The sequence below is a fragment of the Myotis yumanensis genome, unplaced genomic scaffold (assembly GCF_028538775.1).
Source record: "Myotis yumanensis isolate MYYU_CA2020_CCGP unplaced genomic scaffold, mMyoYum1.0.hap1 SCAF_4, whole genome shotgun sequence".
Taxonomy (NCBI): Eukaryota; Metazoa; Chordata; class Mammalia; order Chiroptera; family Vespertilionidae; genus Myotis; species Myotis yumanensis.
The window spans coordinates 32,296,575-32,318,924 of record NW_027223755.1 but is presented as its reverse complement, the minus strand read 5'-3'; the positions used below and the strand labels follow the sequence as shown (position 1 = coordinate 32,318,924).

At 41.2% G+C, this 22,350-nt stretch overlaps 1 long non-coding RNA gene, 1 other non-coding gene and 1 pseudogene across 2 annotated transcripts in view; 2 read left to right on the top strand and 1 right to left on the bottom strand.

Moving 5' to 3' along the window:
- The window catches only part of LOC139008063 (uncharacterized), a 35,555-nt gene that overhangs the window by 3,419 nt on the left and 9,786 nt on the right, over positions 1-22,350 (bottom strand). The gene's annotated exons all lie outside the window — the stretch shown is intronic.
- Positions 129-846, top strand: LOC139008062 (protein YIPF5 pseudogene; annotated as a pseudogene).
- On the top strand, positions 20,870-20,976 carry LOC139009722 (U6 spliceosomal RNA). The gene has a single exon (XR_011471423.1). It is a non-coding gene; the product is annotated as a U6 spliceosomal RNA (small nuclear RNA).

Here is a 22,350-nt window from a genome sequence, read left to right as displayed (position 1 = left end):
GTGACACAGCAACAGTGCCCGTTCACGGTCTTAAGCTGAGTTCGGCAGCTGCTGGAGCTACTGTCCCCACCTCCACATTTGATCATTTGCAATGTTAAGCTTTGATAATTTAAACATAATGTTACAGCATCAATGACCAATGACAGCAGTGCTATGATTATGGAGGAAGAAGAGGACCTTTAGCACACAGTAATCTGACTATGACTACTGGCAGCAAGCCCACCTGTCCCTCCAGTCATGATGCAGCCACAGCAGCCCCACACCAGGCGGATTATCCACCAACTCAGACATTTACTCCAACGACTCATCGGCCAATCTATGGAAACAACTTTGAGGATGAGCCGCCTTTACTAAAAGAATTAGAACTAGGTAAGGATTTTCACCACATCTGGCAAAAGACACTAACAGTGTCACATCATTAAAAATGGCAGATGGCAGCACCACAAATGAGACTGCTCTGGCAGGACCCACGGATTTTTCCTGGACTTTGGAGCTACATGGTTACTGGCTGGCAAAATCCAGTTTGGCTTTTGTGGTCCGTGCAATTGGGCGGCTAGGAATGTTTTCTTTATTGAACTTAATGAGTATGACAGGTGTTTCATTTGGTGTGTGGCAAGTGTCCTTGGATACTATTTTCCTCCCATGATCCTACTTTCCAGCTTTGCGGTGATCTTTTCTCTGCAATGAATGGTAAGAACCATTCTCACTCCTGGAATTATTGGATGGTGTCATTTTCCTGCTTCCAAAATTTTTATTTCTGCATTAGCCACAGAAGGACAGCAACTTCTAGTAGCATATCCTTGTGCTTTGTTTTACAAAGTCATTGCCCTAATTTCAGTTTTTTGAACGGAATTTATCTGGGATATGGATATCATTGGGCCAAATACACAAAAAGGACTTTGAACTCTTAAATCGGACCAGCAAACTGCTCCAGTGCAACTCTCACGCAGGTCTCTCGCTTGGCTATTGGAGCAATGGAAGTAAACATGGGTCTTTTGTTCTTTTTTATGGAATTTCCTAATATTGTATTAGATTTACCTGCAATGTGATTAGCTTTAAGTGTTTGTGCTTTTACAAAATAAGAAGTGCTATTTCTTCCCTGTTTCTGCAGCCTTTGATAACCAACATTTTCTTTAAATTAATTGTGATATTTTTGATAGATCTTTTTATCAACTGTGGGAAACTAACCACAGAGCTGATCATCTTTCTTAAAAACAGCCAATCATAGTAAAGAAGGCACAAGATTTACTGCAAAAATATTTTTCCAAGCAATCAGGAAAGAAAGTTCCCTGTATTCTCAAGTCAGATGCATTTCAAGCAGAAAAGTGATCCCAATGTAGAGTTTATGAGTTTGCACTTCAAATATTTAACATTCCTTTAATTTTTTTCTTTTTGCTAAAATTCAGTGATACAGAACTTCAGTCTGCCTTATTGTACACGTGAAATGTGAACACCTGTTTAGAGATCAGCATTAACTGAACTATAGTAACCTAGACTGGACGTACCGATACTCATAGTTGCATCTCCATGTTTCCCAAGAAAAAGAAAATCACTAACCTTTTCTGAAAAATTATTTAAAACGTCACCGTTCAGTATTGCAGTTACCAGGGTAAAGTGCATTTGATGCTTATTAAATTCTTCCCAATTAATTTTTAAAATGTTATGAGCAGAAATCAAACCTTTTAATCATCATTTTCATAGGCCATAGCCTTTATGCAGTCAGAAGTGGTTTTAATTAGGCTCTAACCAAAACAACAACAACAAAAAACTTTCATTAGCGTTAACAAATTCTCTCAGTAATAAGCCAAGAGGTCAAATACAATCCAGTGTTTTACAAAGTCCCCACCACACTACCACTTTATCAAAATAATCACCTTTGATATGGTTGGAGGTATTTGAAATGTGTGCAAGGGCTCAGGTAGAAGCAATGGCTCATGGAGAAATTTGGAGCATTTTGTTATCCTGGACTATTAAGCACATTCATAGTTCATAAAATTTAATGGTCTGTCTGCAATGATTTATTTTTAAGTCAGCCAGAGGCTTTTAGGAGACCAAAATATGACCAAATGGCATCAACTACTCTGTAAAGCTTAATGTTAGCATTTAAAGTCTTACCACAAACGTGCGAATTAACTACCTTCCCCAGCATGATCTGAAAGTCTCCCCTTAAATAAATGAAAATGCTTCCTGACCTCCCAGGGATTTCTCTGAACTGAAACAGTATGTTCTTTCCAGGGGTACTAGGTCAAAAATGCTATGAAAGAAGTCAGAATCTTTACAGCATTCACACAAAGGGCTCAACCAAATGAAGGGCAGGTGTAAGATGGGGACCCTGAACATCAGGGCAATCATTTTTATTGATGGGAGGATAGATTTTTTTTTAAAGGAATATTAATAGGAACTAGTCTTTCCTACAGAGGTTAAGTGTGAGGGTCTAAATCTGATGACTGCTAACCAAGAAAGTGCCTGTTTAGTCCTGGCATCACCGGCTTTAGTGCTGCCATGTAAACTGCTAGCTAAGGGGAAATGGCCATTTAAACTGCCAGCTCTCTGTCAATCAAATCATGCACACATACACATTCTTTCCCCAGATGAGCAGCTCACCTGTCAGGGGACTCACTGGAATTTCTCTGACGATGCTCATTGGATCAGTACGTGACTAAATTGATGACTCTTAATTTTATGTCTGCATCCTTTCACACACCCACACACTTTAGAAAATGGACTAATGAGAAAGAAAATGATCAAAAGGGCAAAACACACACACACACACACACACACACACACAAGAAAAATAAAGCTCTCAGTTAACCACAAACTGAGAGAAATTCCTTCGTAAAATTTGATACAGCATTTAAAGCAGGACTAGGCATAGAGTAGTTGCTTGGAAATGGGATTAGTAAATGTAGGAAAAGATAATATAAGCATGGAAAATAAATAAAATAATAAATCAATCTCTGCTTCTCGCAAAGACCTACATCTGCTTTATTGGGAAACATTTCCTCTGAAGTCAATAACTGCTGAGGTTGATTAAAACAATTCTAATTAAAAACTGTTACTTAATTTAAATGTCTTTGGCAGATAACTTCTCACTCATATCTCTTGATGTCTTGTGTCCATGTCTCATTTTTTACCCTAACCCTGTTTCTCTCTTGTCTCTTAATTTTAGTAGTTGTATTGTCCTTCTGATTACAAAAGTAATACATGCTCAGTGCAGGAAAAAAAAACAGAATATTTGAAAGATTATAAAGAGAAAATAAAGGTTAATACTAACCTCACAACCCAGAGTTAACCAGAAACACATAACACATACCATTTAGTAGCTTTTTGTTTTATTATGTTTTTGTCTTGGTCTTCAAAAACATTTTTGACCTAATATGAGGAAATGAGCCTATGGCTCCCAACTGATTACTGTGGTCAAAACACGTCAGCACAGGTCTGAGAATGCTTTGTACTTTAGTTTATAGGTGTAGCCTATTAACCCACCATGGTATCTGTACAGGAATTATGATAACATAATTAGTCCAGAACTGGAACTATCAATGGGATTGTGGTTAAATTACAAACCTCCATACAATGGACTTATAGACAGCCATTTAAAAGACTAATTATTTTAATATCTTTCTCAGTAGCTGATAAAAGTTTAATCTTTTGATAAGTTAGGCTTAGAAAGAGGTTAAAGTTACTGTAAGTGATTTTCACTTTTAAAGAAATGCTTTCTTCATGCACCCATGACAAAACAAGTTACAGGATAGTATGTATTTCTAGAAAGAGTTCTTGGTAAGAATTTTTACTTTTTCATCTTTAGACCCCTCATTGTATATTACTTTAAATTTTTAAAAAGCATTGATAAGAATAAGGAAAATTTTAATTAGCAAAGGGTAAGTCAAGAACTGTGAAGAATCTGACATTTTACACTACAAACTAACAAGTCACCATGGCACAGTTTCATGAATACTGACAGAAGAAAGAAGACTCCTGGGTCAGAGATAAAGGACTATTAATCACAGAAATGGAAATAGAGTGTCAGCATTTTCTTATACCCATTCCCCAACTCCCACAGGGCACTGCAAAGTGGGATAGATGATACCTGCACACACCATGGGTTGTATTACAAGAGAGTAACCCTGAGCTTTAAGAAGGTGAATCTTTTATCCCAGGCAGTAAGCAGAGCTGTTATTTGCTCTGGAGGAAGACATCTCTATCTTCCCAGACTGTTACTGGACCCTTCTTAAAAACAGCCTGGAGCAAAGACAATCAGTGCCTCTGCTTTCAGAACATGCAGAAATGCAAGGGACTTGTGGAAAATCAGTTCCCAGCCAAAGATAGTTCACTCTTTTTAGTGGCTACAAATTGAATTGTATCAGTGTTCTATGATACCTTTAACTAATGTCTTAAGAGAACTTTTATTTGTTTCTAAAGCCACCATTACCATTCTTGGACTTGCCCTGTTATTTATTTGAAAGATTTTTTTTTAATAGATTTCTATTGATTTCAGAGAGGGAGTGGGAGGGAAAGAAAGATAGAAACATCAATGATGAGGGAGAGACTCATTGGTTGGCTACCTCCTGCATGCTCCCCACTGGGGATTGAGCCTGCAACCCAGGCATGTGCCATTGACCAGAATCAAATCCAGGACCTCTCAGTTTGCAGGCCGATGCTCCATTCACTGAGCCAAACTGGTTAGGGCCTGAAATATTTTCTTATGTGTACATTACATTACCCTCAAGGAAGAGGAATCTGCAGATCTCTCCATAGCTCCTGCTGGGTAGCCTCAGGCAGAGGCTAAATTAGCACCTCCTTAGAGATCCAAGAGTCAGTGGACCCAGTGGTCAGAGTGGGACCATCCAGGTTACAACTCCTCAGATCCATAAGGGACACACTCAGGGGCAGACTCAGTGAGCACCAAAGCCCCACTGAAGCAAGTCTTACCCCAGAAGGGTGTCTCCAGCACAGAAGTTCTCCCACTGTAGACACAGCTGATTCTCACAGCCAATTGGCCTGGAGATCAATTCCTCCCAGTGATACCAACAACAATCAAGGCTTAACTACAACAAGACTGTGCACACAGCCCACAAAGGGGTGCACCAAAAGTGTCCACCTCAGGTAATTGGGGAGGCTAAGCCACCGGACCCTATAGGACACCTAGCACACAAAGCCACTCTATCAACACAGGGAACCAGCCAAAATATGGAGACAAAGAAACAGATCACAAATGACAGAAATGGAGGAAAGCAAACTACAGTGGGGCCTTGACTTACGAGTTTAATTCGTTCCATAATGGAGCTCGTAACTCAAATTACACGTATGTCAAATCATAAAGTGAACGAGTGAGACACGTGATGCTGGGCTGATGTTGTGGCGTTCACTGTGACATCCGCTGCGCCAACTAGTGGTGGGGTATCTGAAGCTGGCTCGTAACCCGAATTTTAGCTCGCAACTCAAAGCAAAAAATTGGCCGAGAGACGGCTCGTATCTCGAAAAACTCGTTAATCAGGACACTCGTAAGTCAAGGCCCCACTGTACTGGATATAGAGTTCAAAATCACAGTTATAAGGTTTTTCAAGAATTTTCTAGAAACCGCCGATAAATTTAGTGAGACCCTGGAGGATATGAAAAAGGACCAACTAGAAATTAAGCATACACTGACTGAAATAAAAAATATTATACAGAGATTCAACAGCAGACAAGAAGATCCCAAGAATCAAGTCAAAGATTTGAAATACGAAGAAGCAAAAAATACCCAACCGGAAAAGCAAAAAGAAAAAAGAATCCAAAAATATCAAGATAGTGTAAGGAGCCTCTGGGACAACTTCAAGCGTACCAACATCCAAATTATAGGGGTGCCAGAAGAAGAGAGAGAGCAAGATATTGAAAACATATTTGAAGAAATAATGACAGAAAACTTCCTCTACATGGTGTAAGAAATAGACTTACAAGTCCAGGAAACACAGAGAACCCCAAACAAAAGGAATCCAAAGAGGACCACACCAAGACACATCATAATTAAAATGCCAAGGGCAAAAGACAAAGAGAGAATCTTAAAAGCAGCAAGAGAAAAAAAGTCAGTTACCTACAAGGGAGTACCCATACGATTGTCAGCTGATTTCTCAACAGAAACTATGCCAGAAGGGAGTGGCAAGAAATATTCAAAATGATGAATAGCAAGAACCTACAACCAAGATTACTTTATCCAGCAAAGCTATCATTCAGAATTGAAGGTCAGATAAAGAGCTTCACTGATAAGAAAAAGCTAAAGAAGTTCATCACCACCAAACCAGTATTATGTGAAATGCTGAAAGGTATTCTTTAAGAAGAGGAAGAAGAAGAAAAAGGTAAAGAAAAAAATTATGAACAACAAATACATATCTATCAACAAGTGAATCTAAAAATCAAGTGAATAAAAAATCTGATGAACAGAGTAAACTGGTGAATATAATGGAATCAGGGGCATAAAAAGGGAGTGGACTGACAATTCTCGGGCGGGGGGAGAGGTGTGGGGGATGTCTGAAGAGACTGGACAAAAATCGTACACCTATGGATGAGGACAGTGGGAGGGTAAGGGCAGAGGGTGGGGTGGGAACTGGGTGGAAGGGAGCTATGGGGGGAAAAAAGAGGAACAACTGTAATAATCTGAACAATAAAGATTTATTTTTTAAAAAAAACCTTCCCAATGATTCCTGGTAGCTGATGTGCATTGGGTAGTGGATATTTAAATATAATTTTTCAAAATAATTTCAAGGTCAAAATAAAAACTAAAATAACGTAAGAGAACCAGGTTCCTCCAGGCTGGCGTTGTTTGGGGAGATCAGAGTTGAACTAAAATCCCTATGGTAGAGAAACCAGCAGCCTCTGGATGCCCCAAACTCATGAGGTGAAAAGAGCACCTTTGCAGCATAGTTAGCAATGCCAGTGGATCCAAATCTACACTGTGCCCACAGAACCTAACTGCTGGTGGCACCAGAAACCAAAAGGTATTTTTACAACAAGATGTTGTCAACATTCTCTCCTCTCAAGGTCATACAGAAAAGACTCCAAGTGGCCAATATTTGCATGGTTTTTCTTCTTGACACTGTGTAATTATTTGGGGCCGGTTGATAACTACATATTGTGTATATGTGTACATATACATATACACAGGGTGGGGCAAAAGTAGGTTTATGGTTGTTTGTATGGGAAATAATACAATAATCTATATAATAAAAGCTTAAGTGATGACCAGAATGACCTAAGTGACAACAGTGGAACGACCAGAACAACTGGACGCTATGATGCACGCTTACCACCAGGGGGCAGACGCTCAACATAGGAGCTGTCCCCTGGTGGTCAGTGCACTCCCACAGGGGGAGCACCACTCAGCCAGAAGCCGGGCTCACAGCTGGCAAGCACAGCGGCGGTGGCAGGAGCCTCTCCTACCTCCACGGCAGCACTAAGGAGCAGCAAGCTGAGTGGTAAGGAGCAGAGAGCCAGTGGGCGGTAAGGAGCAAGGGGTCCCGGACTGCGAGAGGGTGCAGGCCAGGCTGAGGGATTCTCACCCCCCCCCCTCCCCCCACTGCACAAATTTTGTGCACCGAGCCTCTAGTGAATAAATAATAATACAGGATTAAACTCTGTGAGAAAGGACCATGAGCAATGCTTCCAGGACTTTCTAGAGCCTCCTTAAAGGGCACTAATCCTGCTCATGAGGGCTCCACCCACAGGACTTGAGCGCTTCCCCAAGGCCCCACCTCCTGATGCCATCACCTTTAGAGGTTAGGATTTTAACATATGAATTTGGGGAGAGGGGCCACAAACATTAATACCACAGTACTTTCTGACACAGAGAGTCACTTGTTGGAATGACTGTCTGGAGCAGAATGGCATGCATGGTAAGATAGAGGATAAGAAGGTACTGATGGCTCTTCTTATAGCCCAGACCATGGAAGCCCAGCCGAATGAAGTACCCAGATTGCTGGTACCTCCTCTCCACTGCCACCATGTGCATGTGAGAGAGAAGAAATGGAAGAAACAGGGAAGAATAAAGAGCCCTGAGAAGAAAATGCCTCCAAAGATACCAGAAATGATGCCCTGCTGTGGCAACCCCAGCACCACCTGACCAGTGTCCAGAAATCCCAGCTGCCAACTCAGGCTAGCACCCACCCACAGCAGGCTCTCCAGGTCACATCTGCCCAGTAGAAAGACAAACATGTGTTCCTAGCACCTCTTTCTTTCGTTTGCAAAACTGGGTTTCTAGTAGCAGGAGTGCCCGGGTCACTGCCAATGTGTAACGTCACATTTGCACTATTGTTCTGTATTGTTTAAAAAGTATTTCTTTGAACTCACACCTCTACCAAAAATGAGACAAGGATTGTAGCCAGAGAAGCCTGGTGCCTTAAATCACTGACATTAGTTATTTAACTTTACACTCGTGACTTTCCACTGACGCATTAACTAACTGGCTCCTTGTTCAGGAGCAATTTCTGGGCCATGGCCTAAGGAAACTTCTAACATGGGAATCTTTGAATTATGGAACAAACTTCCAGTTGTTCAGGGTGTTTTGAGCTTAGACAATTTAATCAGTTCAAAGTAGTACAAATCACAAGCTTGGGATCCCTATTTTTAACAATGGCAAACAAAGAGCCTGCCAAGATCACTGGTGCAGAGTTAGAATTAACCTAAAGGCATTACATATAAAGTTCCAAAACACATCTGAAGCCAACCCATACGAGGCAGATTTCAGTAACATACTTGGCAAAATGTTCAACACACATACATACAAAGTTATCTTGGCAAAATGTGTGTGCATTATGTTCTCCTAGAGGCCTGGTGCATGAATTCATGCACACTGAAAGGAAATTAATTAGAAGAAATATTTTAAGATCACTATTCACTCTTTCTCTATAATAGAAGTGTCAACCAAATTCACAATCAACAATAACAGATCAAAACACATGCGTGCAATTGGCACCAGGGAGAGCTTTATATATGGATAGATAGATAGATAGATAGATAGATAGATAAACTTGCTTAATTAGACCTGCTTTCTGATGTAGCTAAACTTTTTCCAGCCCAGTGAAGCACCCCAACTTCTCTTTCAGGTAGTTGTCAGCAACACAGCAGTAAATATCAACATGAAGCAGATTATTATTATAGACCATGCAGGGAGAACAAGGGGTAAAATATTTAACTGCAGCAATGTTTGACTATATTCTGTGAAGTGAGAAAACCTGAAGTTATTTTCAAGGTCCACCATTTCTTACTTCTTTTCAGTCAGGTCAAGTTTCTAAGCTTCTAAATCTCCATTTTCTGGCTAATGAAAAGAAAATGGGATTCTACCGAGTCTCCTATCTACCTACTCTAGGACTTCTGTGAGGATCAAATGAGATGAGGCATGGGAAATTGCTTCACAGACATTTGGTTAAAGTGTAAAATGTCTGCACCTGGCTATAAAGCAAGTCGTGTTCTGGCTAAAGAAACTCTAAGGAGGATAGTTGCTAGGGAGAGGAAGCTGGGCGTTGCTATGTGATGTCATTACCCAGCACCCACAGTGACCGTTTCTGGGCTGGGCTGAGCTGAGCTATGGGCTGCATTTTGTGCCATGGGGTCTCAGCAGCATTGACTTCAATTTGGTGGGCTTTCACTCTAGGGTAGTAGCAGGGCCTATGTCCCACTTGGGAGAAGCCGAGTGCTGCTTTGTGGGCACCAGGTCCATGATGCTGTTTCTCTGTAAATGGCCAGTGCGCGTCACAGCAGCTCCTGCGTTGATCATCTGCCCCCTGGTGGTCAGTGCACATCATAGCAACCGGTCAGATGGTCAGACACTTAGCATATTAGCCTGTTATATATATAGATTGTTACCCATTGCACTGAAGCACACTGAGCCCACCCAACATGGCTGCACCCCTGAAAATAGAGCAGTCACTCTGTGGTTGTTTCGCAGGGGAGAGGGAAGTAGAAATGAGACAACTGAAAACTCTTAAGAACATTTGCTTCATGCTTCCAACATCATAACAATAAAATAAGTCATTATAAAACAGAAAGAAAAAAGAATCAGGTCGCCCACAAAAAGTAAATAATTACAAATAATCAATAATCCTCTAATAGGATCCAAGTCACAAAGCAAGAAATGTGTATCACAAATATCTGGCGTGTTCCATTGACTAGTTATCCTCACAAAAACATAACAGGTACTTGCACTAGGAAAAGAAAAACCAACACTAGCCCAAAATTCTTTGTCTTTCTAATATCATTTCACATTTACGGTGGCTTGTTTCTGAAGATTCAGACACTATGCAAACAATTATGAGCTCCCTCATCCGAGGCCATCCAGGGAAGAGGACCTGAGAAAACAAAGTCTGTCCAAGGTGACCGGCAAGCCAATGGTGCGTATGGACTGAAACTCTTAAATCTGAGTTTCTATCCTCCTGCTTCAACTTTCCCACTCAGGGAAAATATGTCCTATTTCCATATTTTTTCCAAATACATTCCCCCAAGAATTTTAAACACGAAATAAAAAGCCTCTTGTCCCCAACTACAAATCCAAGGACACACAAATATACCAGAATCATAGAGGGATGGAGGCCTAATTGTTGTGCCTACAGCCTCCACCACAATGCCTGGCATATAATAGATATTCAGTAAATGTTTTAAAAAGTAATTAATCCAATCAAATATCCACAAACCAAGCTATTCCTCTCTTATACAAATATGTAACCAAATTGACCCAAATCCATAAATCACACACTTGTTTCAGATGAGAAGATTTAAGGTTTCCTTCTCCTAAGAATATTGAAAGCTTCCCCCCACACATACCTAAAATTGGTGTCAAAACAGATTAGCATCCTATATAAGCTCACAATTCTTAAGTAACGCTACCGAATGTGGGCCCTGCACTCTAAGAAACACTGACATAGTATTTCACATCAACATCTCTCGAAGACTCTGAGAAGAAAATTGTCACTGAAATCAGTCCCACAAAATCACCTAGTACTTAAAGTGTGAACAGAAAAGTCAGAGATTTGATCCCCAAGTTGGTTTAGATACTAGAAATTGCCTTTTTAAATAAATAATTCGAATATCACCAGAAGGTATTCAGAAGAAGAGAAAAGGCAGAATGAAGGGAACGAAAAGAAACTGAATCTTACATAAACTTAAAGAGCATTTCTACCCAGGCCAAGGAGATTGGAGAACTCATTCCCTAGTAAACTAACATCTGATCTTTGATTCTGTTTACAGAATTACATATATATGTTTTATGCCCTGTTCCTCACCTCTGGAAGCAGAGTCAGGTAAAACTGCCCACTGAGGTTCCCTTTGCCTGTCTTCTCCACACCCCCACACCAGTTGCTCCCACTATTGCCCATGTGACAAGGGCTCAGGTCCCCTTGGATTTCTGGCACATTCTGCCCGTCAGTCTCTGCCTAAGGAAAACCAGGAGTCCGGGATTCCTGAGCAGGACTACTGTTCCCTCCACTTTGAGAAGTTGAGAGGCATCCTGTTCGGAAACCACATCCCCCTGCATTCTGTGGAGCAACAGCCCTCCCCATTCTCTCAATGCAGACGTGTGCAAACAAGGGCTAATGGCCAAGTGGCAAGCACCAGGGCCTGCTGAGGACTTCAGACTGAAGGAGTGGGACCCAGCCTGTGAACTGAGGGCCTTCCTAAAAAAAAAATGTTGTTAATAAATTTATTGAGATACAACTGACAATCAATTGCACATATTTAAAGTGTACAACTTGATAAATGTGAACCATTTTACATTTCTACCACTAGCATATGAGAGTTCCAGTTCCTCCACATCCATACCAATACATGGTTTGTTTCTGCCACTTAATAGGTATGTAGAGGCACTTTGCTGTAGTTTTAATTTGCATTTCTGTAATGACTAATAATGTTGAGCATTTTTCATTTGCTTATTTGCCTTCTGCATACCTTCTTTGATGAAGTTCAAATCTTTCAGCCATTTTTGAAAATTGGGTTGGTTGTTTGCTTACCATTGAGTTTTGGGAGTTCTTTATATGTTCTGGATGCAAGCTCTTTGTAAGACATATGCTCTGTGACTATTCATTTCCAGTCTGTGGGGGGGTTTTTTGTCTTTTTTATTCTCTTAATAGACATTAAATATACTGATCAGAAGCAGCATCTGGAAGTCACCCACTTCTGGGAGACTTACCTGCTGCATAATCACTGGTGGCATAATCACCAGAATGGAAGCTAGACCTTCAACTCAACCTCTGAAACCTAAAAGTCCATTCACAATGGGCCACTCTGTGGCTGTGGATTTCTGGGCTCCTGCTATCCAGCTGTGCTTCTTATCATCGTATGTAACTATCTTTCTTATTCACATTCTTTACACACAAGTGAGAGATAAAAGAGAAGTCACAGAGGCCTATACCCAACTACAGAGAGCAGAGGCATCATTCAGCTCCCTGGAAAAGGTGCTAAGTAGAAGGCCATTTTGGGAAGTACAAAACTGATGGCTTAACTGATGGCATAAACTAACATTTCTTTACATAATATGTCAGACCATAAAAGGAGGAGAAAAGAAATATCTCTCCAGAGTCAAGTCCAAAGACCACAGGACGTTGGCAGAGAGGTATCCCCTCAGCCTGCCATGTGTATTCTTTTCAGTCAACCAATGGAATTATTTTCATAACCACTAACAGATAAAACCCTAAAAGGATAGATGACATCTCTAGGAGACCCCACAGTAAATTATATGCTTCTTAAGACTGAGTCCATTCCATTAGTATAGCATATGCTGAGTGAACCTATACATCAGAAAGATGGATAAATGAGTGAACTGAAGGACAAACAAATGAACAGAGAACACACATGTTCAAGTCAGAGCAAGCCTAGAGCAATACTGGTCAGCGGTGGGGCCAAAGGGAAGGCAAAAGAGACACCATAGGGGAAAGAAACCTGGGAACAAAATCTACATCAGAACTTTGTACAAAAATATGCTTTTAAGAATCACTGAAGCACATTTTGGTGTCTTTCCTTCAAAATGAGTACATTCCAACAGTCTCTTTGCTTAATGATCAAAGTTTAAGTAGCCCTGGCTTGGCCTTGAAAGGTGACCTAGCCTTGGTCTTCCCATTTAAAACTGTGAGGCCTTTTTTTCCTCAACCCACAGCTGGCAAATTGCAGTGTTTCAGTATTTGAACCAGACATGAACAACTTTATACAGAATGAAATTTCAACTAAGCAAGTTCTCTGAACTCAAAAGATTTCTTGCAAATTAGGCATATCCTACAAACCCACTCTTGATAAAGTTAATAGTCTTCAACAGCCAAGCCTGCGCATTTGAGGGCTTTGACAATGCTGAATGCTGAATTTGTGATTTTAAACACGAGTTCTGGTTATTTTAAGCCATTCCTGTCTTTTTGATGGCACTGTAAGGGAACAACCTCAGAGAGAGTTTTTATTCTCTCATAGGAGTTTCTAGCAAAAATTTACTCATTCTTATCTGTAGAAAATTTCCATTACCTAATAAATGTATCCACCACCCCCAAAACAATCAATTAATCAGAATATTCTTCAATACATACAGAGTAGAAGCCAACTACCCAACTTAAGTCCTCATTAATCAAAAAATTACTTAGGTTTTCCAATATCCTGAGAAGTTAACCTATAATTCATCTGTTGATGGATGTGCAGCCATAAACCATTCAACAAACTCGTGAATCTCTGCTATCAGGTGAGGGGTTCATCAATTTCCAGTGAGGTGCAGAAATGGGAAAGGCCATTATAACTGGGTGTCTCCCAGGCACTGGGGACCTATTTGGATGACATGACAAATCCCCCCAAAAGCCAGGTTCTTAAAATATGTACTCTGCTAGTCTGAAATGCTACATTAGAACCATTCTTTGGGATTAAGTAAAGGCTTTGGAAGCAAATACAATTGGAATCTACACAGTTGGGGAAAACTTTTCCTGCAACCTTCACTCGGAAGCATCTCCTTAAAATGGCACACACACCTAACTCACCCCATACCCTCACTCACTCCTCCCAGTGGGAGGGTTTGGAAGAAGGGACCAATCTCATCTCCCATCCTTCTCTACTTGCATTTCAGCAATAAACCTTCTGAAAGATAGAAACAGACCAGCATGGACCCTAGTTATATTTAGATAAATTTTTATTGGAGTATAATATATATACAGAGACATACATGACAATTACTTAGCTCAATAAATTTATAGAGTAAACACACTCATGAAACCACCAGCCAGATCAAGAAATTAAGCATTACCAACACCCCTAAAGAATCCTTTGTGTCCTCTCCCAGTCACCTCCCAAAAGTGACTACATATCAGAGATTAGTTTGCCTGGTCTTGAAATTTATATAACTGGAACCCTGCAGTATTGCACTCCCTTTGTATCTGCGTTAAGTCTGTGAGAGGATACACGTTGTTATGTGTGGTTTTAATGTGCTCACTCCCTGCTGTGCAACATTCCACTGTGTGAATACATCACATCTCATCCATCAGACTGTCAAGGGACATTTGAGACATTCCAAGCTTGGGGCTATCACAAATAATACTACCATGAATGTAATTGTTCAAGGTTTGGGGCACATATACACTAATTTCTATTGGCTATATTCCTACCTAATTGCATTTTGACTACTGCTAAAGATGAATCAATGGAGTTCCCTGCCAGGAGACTGTCTAGATCAGCAGTTCTCAACCTGTAGGTCACAACCCCTTTGGCGGTCGAAAACCCTTTCACAGGGGTCACCTAAGACTATCCTGCATATCAGATATTTACATTATGATTCATAACAGTAGCAACATTACAGTTATGAAGTAGCAACGAAAATAATTTTATGGTTGGGTCACAACATGAGGAACTGTATTTAAAGGGCCAGAAGGTTGAGAACCACTGGTCGAGATCCTATCTATCGAATGATACAATGCAGCATCTTCTGTTCCTATTGATTAGTTCCAACATGGAATGAGGAAGCATTATTGCACAGAGAACTTGAGCATAACTGTGCTCAGCTGGAAAAGAAATGATATGGCCAGCCCAGTGGGCTCATTTAGCCAAGATGGGATTTTGTGAAAGAGAACAGCACCTATTATGAATAGAAATGAGCTGTGTGGTGGGGCTAGATTTGATGGAAGGGACCAGACTTTTCTGAGGGATACCTAGAGCCTGAAATGAAAGCTTGGCCCCCACCTGCTGTCTGCCCAGCTGAACAAAGAGCCTGGGACAAATGTGAAGGCCAGAGGCCTACACAAGACAGAAACACCAGCCACGCTGCTTTGTCTGGGTTGTGTTGTTTTATTGCCTTTTCTGTTTCAGCAAGCCAGTGGGGAAAGGGAAAACTACCTCAAGATACAACTCTTGGGACACAGCCACTGTTGGCCAGAGCTGCCTGCCTATTGGTCGGGGAGAGACCTGGGGAGCTTCAGCACCCAGCAAACTAGTTTGAAGACAGACCATCACAACAGAAGCCTCTGGTCAATGGCAGGTCACAGCAACACTAGAAATGATTGTACTGGACTGCCTTGAGTACAACCAAATGCATGAAAGAAAGGGTCAGCAGTTGTTTTCAAGGATTCACTGAATAGCCTTTGCCTTGTCTGTAAATAAGTAAGTCACTTTATGTTTCATAAAACTCAGTTTTCTCACCTTTAAAATGTAGATTACATATTAATATACCTACTTTGAAGAGTCATTGCATTAGAGAAAATGTAGATTAAGTTCTGTAAATTAAAAAAATATACATAAGGGGGTGGGGGAGAGAACAGTATTCATTATTACTAAATCTACATAAGCTATAGTCTTCCTTCATAAGAACTAATTCCCTGGAATAAGGATCCATCATAATGATGTATGTGCTTTTTTTCCCAGTAGAGATCATAACTCGTAGGTCTACTAGGTGTGGGGGAGATCTTGGCACTCACAGGTAGAACTATCTCCTTGAGAAGAATCACCTTCCTCACTGCCCTTTTTCTTGAATGAAAATGCCCTCCTCACTTTCTAGATGGGCTATAAAATAAGACTTCGTACAGGGATGGGAATGTGGCTAGTGGCTTCCACACTGGACAGTGGAGTTCTAGACACTTCCCACTGTCATCAGGCCTTTCCACTCTTTCTTCCCAAATGTGGGTCCTCCTCAGATTAGGCAAAGCCTTGAACCACCTACACTGTGGCATGTCAAGCCGCAAAGGTGGCTTTGTAATTAGGGTTGATGTTAAGCTTTGGAGGAGGAGAAGGCTGTTTGTTCAGTGGATCTGAAGAGTGCTGAAGAAGGTTCTTATGAAGGGAAAAGCCCTTAGACAGGCATATGCTCCATTGCCTCATCATCATTAACTCTTTTTTTGGATTATATCCCTGAAGGCAGCTGCTAAAATGCAAATACATAATGCATGAGATGGTATAGTAAGACCTTACCAGTGAAGAAAACGTTTGTTCCACTCAATTGTCTTCTTGGCAGAGAATAGGGTCAGAAGGGAATGAGATGTAAGACAAGTATAGCTTGATGGAAACACCTATCAAGAGTATGGAGAACTTGTCACACAAAAAGGTAGTGCAGTGGGAGTGGCTGAGCAGCTAGACTAGTGCTGAGGGTTGCGTGTGAGGATAGTTGGGAAACCAAATGCCAAAAGAGAAAAGATAGAAGATTCTGGAGACAATTTGAAAACCGCTTTGAAAATATCTTCATATGATTTCATATACTTTTGCTTTATTCTCTCCACTAAGTAATTTAGGAATCTCCAAATTCTACTCTCCTTTATTCTCTCATCCCCACCCCTTAACATAGGGCACTGCTCTCTTTCAAGCACACCAATTCACAGAGCCATGAGGTGAGGACACTCCCAGAGAATTTAAAACACATCCTCTGTGTCAGGTGAGACCATACCTCAGAGAAAAAAGTGGTTTTAAGTCCCTTTAAATTGTATGTAGTTCCACCAGAGTTTCAGATTTGAAGGAAAAAGCATCTACCTTTCTTAGGAATTTTGTTGTTGTTGTTTTTTAAATAAGTTACTTGTTTTATGAATAAATGATGATTATGGGCCTTTGCTGGGCGGCTCAGTTGGTTGGAGCACCATCCTGCACACCAAAAGGTTGTGGGTTCAATTCCGGATCAGGACACATACCTAGGTTTTGGGTTCAATCCCTGTTGGGACATGTATGGGAGGCAACCAATCAATGTTTCATTCTCTCTCTCTCTCTCTCTGTCTCTCTCTCTTCTCTCTCTAACATATCCTCAGGTGAAAATTAAGAAAAAATAATAATTATGACTTTGGGAGAGTATCTTTGGAGTTAAAAGTTTCTGTATCAAGCTTTATGGTCATTCTAACCCAATAATGCCAAGGTACTAATGTAACTAACTCACTTTTATATTTCTTTGTATAAAATGTAAGCAAATGGCCCTAACTGGTTTGGCTCAGTGGATAGAGCATCGGCCTGCGGACTGAAGGGTCCCAGGTTCGATTCCAGTCAAGGGCATGTACCTTGGTGGCAAGCACATACCCAGTAGGGGGTGTGCAGGAGGCAGCTGATCAATGTTTCTCTCTCATCGATGTTTCTAAGTCTCTATCCCTCTCCCTTCCTCTCTGTAAAAAATCAATAAAATATATTTTTTAAAAAATAAATAAATAAATAAAATAAAATGTAAGCAAATGGTCTAGGGAGGAGAAGAAGAAGCAGAATCTCAAGGGGTTGGGACAGTGCTTCGGAGAAAGGCTGTTTTTCACTTTGTTTTATTCATTCTTTTTTGTTTGTTTTTAATTTAATATATTTTCATTGATTTCTGAGAGGAAGGGAGCGAGAGAGACAGAAACATCATCGGTGAGAGAGAATCACCAGTCAGCTGCCTCCTGCATGCCCCCTACTGGGGATCGAGCCCACAACCAGGGCCTGTACCCTTGACCAGAATCGAACCCGGGACCCTACTGTCTGCAGGCTGACATCGGCTCTACCCACTGAGCAAAACTGGCCAGGGCCACACATACTTCTTTTACTTAGGTGGGTGGAGGATAGTTAACAGGCAAGAATACACATGATAACAATAACAATGAAGGAATTTATGGTCTCTGTCCTGGCACCCAGGCGCATTTGCTTGTGTGTGTCTGTGGGGGGGGGGGGTGGAGGGGTGGGAGGGGGATTACAAGTTCCTCTGACATTTCATAGGTATGTTGTCTTAGATGCAAAAGGAGCATAGGTTCAGTTAAGGTAAACACTGACCTTGTCAGGGAAGATTCCGGCCTAGGACGCGACTACCCACCACAACTGCTCTTAGTTACAGTTTCCCTTCAGACCATCCTTGTGGTCACTTTAGGCCTTCCAGTTTGCAAGACCGCCATGCAGGCCTTCCCTGAGCTTGTCAGGTTAGCATGTGGCCCCTTTCGTCCACAGTTGTGTGAGAATCAACAAGTCATCTTTTCTGTCAAAGAAGGGAGTTTAAGCCCTAACCGGTTGTATGTATGTATCAGAGCAATAATCCTGAGTTTAAGACTTAAAATAGGCTTTGCATCGATATGTATAAAGGATATAGAATACATAGATGATTAGGGGAAATGAGGTTTCATCCCACATTACAGCAAAATCTCACATTCAGCTTTTTTTAAAAACTGAAGTCATTTAAAACTCCCTTCTCTTAATCAAGAATTAAACCCAAAAAACATGCACCACTGAAGCCAAAACAGGAGAAAACAGCCAGAAAACAGTACCTACAGAATTCAGGCAAATGTTCCAAGTGGCTCCCTCACAGCTGAATATGGGCTAATCAGGGAGTCAGGAGGGTTCTTTTTTAGGAAAAATTTTAGACCATGATAAACTCCGCTGAAACCACCCAGCAAATCTCCCTAGAAATCAAGGAATAACCAAAGAACAACAAAGCTTTCTCAGGCCTCTCCCATTGCACTGGCACTGGGCTAGAAATGCAGGATTGAGCCTTTATATGGTCACATCAACCTTAAGTAAAAGCTGCATCTCCTCCCACATCCTGTCCAGCATTTGTCTGTTGATTTATGGAGGTTGAGAAAGGGGTGGAGAGGATCAATGGGGGTGGGGGGGTGGGGACAGGACATCTGTAATACTTTCAACAATAGAGATAGATTTTTTTTTAAAGGCTGCATCTCAAGCCCCTCCCATCGGCCCATTCGGTGTTTGGTTCCTGCTCCTTTTCACTGTGTAGATTTATCACATGAAGGTTTCCAAGACACAGAAGCTTAAGGTTCCTCTTGCCCTCCTCAACTTGCACCTAGATTTGGTGTGACGAATCACTTTCATATACAAAAGGGTTGAAAAATAAAAATCAATGTATGCCAGTCAATAGAGCTTTAGAAAGAATTCCCGTTGCTCAGCTTTGTTTGACTACAAAGGGAAATTCACTTGTGGTCCAAAAATGTACTAAATAGCAAAACTAATAATGTAGATGCTAAGCTCTGATGGAATCAAAGTCATTGCCGACTGGTCTTATCTCAAAGCAGAGGAAGCCAAGTATCTCGGGGTAATTCTGTGTCTTTGATTCCATCTTGAAAAGTGCCAGAGAAGGGTTAGCCAGACAGCTGGCCCAGACCAGGAGGATGCTCATGGCTGGAAGACATCTGGAACTCAGCTCTCCTGGCTCTCGTCCCCGCCATCTATCTTATTCCTATTCTGGGCTATCCCGAGAGGGGGCGGGGGGGGGGGGGGCATTTGGAGATGAAGAAGCATCTTGGAAGGGGTTCCCCATGTTCTGACTTGAGGGGCACAGCTAACAGATGGCCCAACCAGAAACACCTTCCCCTGACTCTGACTACCAGATGGAAACCCCCTATTGGAGTCCCTAATTGAGACGAGTCCTAGAAGACTTCTTTTTGAAAGCAGACAGTGGTTTGTGTTACATGCTATTTGCGGATATTGACAATCAGTATGGCCACATGTATCAATCAGATTATCTGGTCTCTCTACCTATGAGCATTTGTTAAGAGAAGGATAAAGGTTGACTTGGGTAGGAGAACAAGGAATTCCTACCCATAAAATCCTCAAGCAAACAGAGCTCACCTCAGAGCCTACCTGCATTCCTCTGTTGGGAATGACAATCCAGAATTAAGCCAGCTCTGAGTTTACCAGCAGCCACTGCCTCTGACAGCCTCCCCCCAGGCATTTGGCTGCATAGGGAGAAAAGGAAACTGACAAATCTTCATTGTGTTAATTATGTTCATTATGGCAAGTTCTTTTCCACATTCAGAGGGAAGCATTGTTTACTAAAGTTGAAATCTGTGCTATTCTAAAGGCTCTCCATGGTAAGAACCACTTCACTTAGGAGAAACCAAGCAATTCTGTTCCCATTCTTGAGTAAGACATTTCTAGAGCCAAAAAGATATTCCTAGTTCTCATCGCTAACAGACTAGGTTCTCACAATTTGTGTCATTATCTGGCCCACTAATGACTCTCTCTAAACTGGGGTGGCATTGTCTATCTCTCAAAGTTTGGCCTCTTCCAAGAATGGTACAAGGCACTTTGACACACTGGAAGCACCTACTACTACTACTCTACTACTCTCTGCTTCTTATTCCTGCATGAGTTTGATCCTCCTTCTTCCCAATTCCCTAAGTCATTTCTTTATTTTTCTTTCTAAGAGTTTTCTAAAATACTACTCTAGTTAGAAGATGGGTAATTAGTACTTGTGAATGTCTCCTATAAACAAAATGCTCATAATCTTTCTTGATTCCAGCTACACATCTGCCACCACATCTGGACTCCATGAAGCCTGAAACACTGACATCACAGACACTCCCACAACCGTGTGTCTGCTCTCACTTCCTCTTGATGACGTAAGTGCTCCATTTCAGACCTCAAGGCAGGCATTCCCATCCCTGTCCTTGATTTCAAAACACTGCCCAATAGAAATACAATGTAAGCCACACCTAGGTTTAAATTTTCTAATAGTGTGCTCGCTTCGGCAGCACAAATACTCAAATTGGAACGATACAGAGAAGATTAGCATGGCCCCTGGGCAAGGATGACATGCAAATTCGTGAAGCTGACCATATTTTTAAAATAATAATAAATAAATAAATTTTCTAATAGTCACATTAAAAAGATAAAAAGAAATGGATGAGGTTAATTTTAATAATATATTTTATTTAACCCAATATATCCAAACATCAACATGTAAACAAGAAAAGAAATTATTAATGAGCTACTTTACATTTTTTTCCCATTAACTTTTCAGAATCCACTACATATTTTATGTTTACAGTACATCTCAATTTAGATGCTTATATTTTCATTGGAAGTACTTGGTCTATATCTAAGTTTCATCAAATTTACAACAGAAAAGTAGATTCACATACCCAAGCTGTTCCAAACAGACTTAAATGTTTTCCAATAAATCATTTTTTTAAATTAAAATTTAAAAACCAGTTCTACCTGTATCTATCCTCATGAGAGGCTATCCTCCTTCTACTCCCTATAACTTCAGAATCAAAGGTGGTGTTGCCTTTCTCTTGTTCATGACTGATATTCCAATATACTTACCAAATGCCCTGTTCACTGAAACTCATAGCATCTTCTCCCCTTCATCATCGCCTACTGACCTCCTAGTCATTCCCCTACATCTGTCAGCCCCTGGCATCTGGTCCCTCTCCTCCTTGTCATTCCAGTCTCTGGATAATCTCAGTGCTGTGCGATGTCCCAACCAACACCCGGCCTCAGAGTTTGCTGACCCCTGAAGGTCAGTGACTAATTCCTTTCCTTTCCAGCGACCCACATCCACAGCTATCTTCTAGATTTTGTCATAACCCTAAACTACTCCACGTCTCAAATCAAATGCTCACCCCATTCCACATCCATGCTCCCCTAGCTTCCTGTCCTTTCATTCCTCTGACCATATAGAAATACTCAGACCCTGGAGACCTCCCTGTCCTCCAGTCCACCGTCCAGACTCCTGTGCTCACGGCACAATGAGAGGATGAGGAGTAGAGTCTCAGGCTGCACCTAACCACTGCCACTTACCAGCCATGAGGCCTTGGGCCTCTCTTTCCCCCTGTCTAAAATAAGGCTAACAACCCTGTTGAGTAGGTTCTGTGAGAATAAAAAATAAAGCACTTTGTACTGTGTAGTCATTATATAAATTTGTGAACTAAGCTTTTCTACCAGCCAGGGTAAAACAATACTCTCCCCAGCACACTCCACTCTCCTTTTCCTTTGTCCTTCTGCCCCACCCAGCAGGCAAAGCCATACCCAGATCAATACTGCTGTCTGCCTTCTTATTATCTATACCAGCATTTTCAACTGGTGTGCCACGAGAGTTTTTAAAACATGCGATACCCGACTATTTAGTCAGGGGCCCTGACCTCTTTTCCCTTAGATTGTCAAGAGAAAATAAAAATATGACAACAGCCAACAACAATAGGCATCCAGGGTGAA